Consider the following 546-nt stretch of genomic DNA (forward strand, 5'->3'; position numbering starts at 1 on the left):
AGGACGGTGAAAACAGTGAGTTTGTGTTAGACGCGAATCGTGCTCTGATTCATGCTCTAGGCGGGGAGCTCAAGCTTATTGCATTTTCAAACACGGTCTACACCTCTCAGGTGCCGAGTAACAGGACGGTGAAAACAGTGAGTTTGTGTTAGACGCGATTCATGCTCTAGGCTGGGAGCGCAAGCTTATTGCTTTTTCAAACACGGTCTACACCTCTCAGGTGCCGAGTTACAGGACGGTGAAAACAGTGAGTTTGTGTTAGACGCGAATCGTGCTCTGATTCATGCTCTAGGCTGGGAGCGAAAGCTTATTGCTTTTTCAAACACGGTCTACACCTCTCAGGTGCCGAGTTACAGGACGGTGAAAACAGTGAGTTTGTGTTAGACGCGAATCGTGCTCTGATTCACGCTCTAGGCTGGGAGCTCAAGCTTATTGCTTTTTCAAACACGGTCTACACCTCTCAGGTGCCGAGTTACAGGACGGTGAAAACAGTGAGTTTGTGTTAGACGCGAATCGTGCTCTGATTCATGCTCTAGGCTGGGAGCG

This window comes from Eleutherodactylus coqui, unplaced genomic scaffold, assembly GCF_035609145.1.
Source record: "Eleutherodactylus coqui strain aEleCoq1 unplaced genomic scaffold, aEleCoq1.hap1 HAP1_SCAFFOLD_42, whole genome shotgun sequence".
NCBI classification, from domain to species: domain Eukaryota; kingdom Metazoa; phylum Chordata; class Amphibia; order Anura; family Eleutherodactylidae; genus Eleutherodactylus; species Eleutherodactylus coqui.